Raw genomic sequence first — 387 nt, forward strand, 5'->3', positions numbered from 1 at the left:
AGTCAGAGGCAGGTGGATCTCAGATCGTATAGCCAGCCTAGTCTACAGATGAGTTCCAAGATAGTCAGGGTTACCTGATTAGACCATGTCTCAAAAATAAAACCAACTTTTAGAATACACAAGGTTTTGTGGAAGTGGGTTGTTGCGGGAGGTCCTTCCGCTCCTCCAGCCTATAGCCGCTGAGATATGGGACAGAAAGAAATATGAGTTTAGAAAACATCTTTGCTTTTCTTCATATCTATCATACTTTTCATTAAATATATTTATCATGCCTTTGAGTGAATATACATACATATGTCTATATGATTAATGTTTAAGTTTTTCACAATGAACAATGAGTTTTTCCTGAAGTGACATTTGAAGTTTTCAGGAAGAAGATGGGGCCCC

This window comes from Microtus ochrogaster, linkage group LG1 (assembly GCF_000317375.1).
Source record: "Microtus ochrogaster isolate Prairie Vole_2 linkage group LG1, MicOch1.0, whole genome shotgun sequence".
Lineage (NCBI taxonomy): Eukaryota > Metazoa > Chordata > Mammalia > Rodentia > Cricetidae > Microtus > Microtus ochrogaster.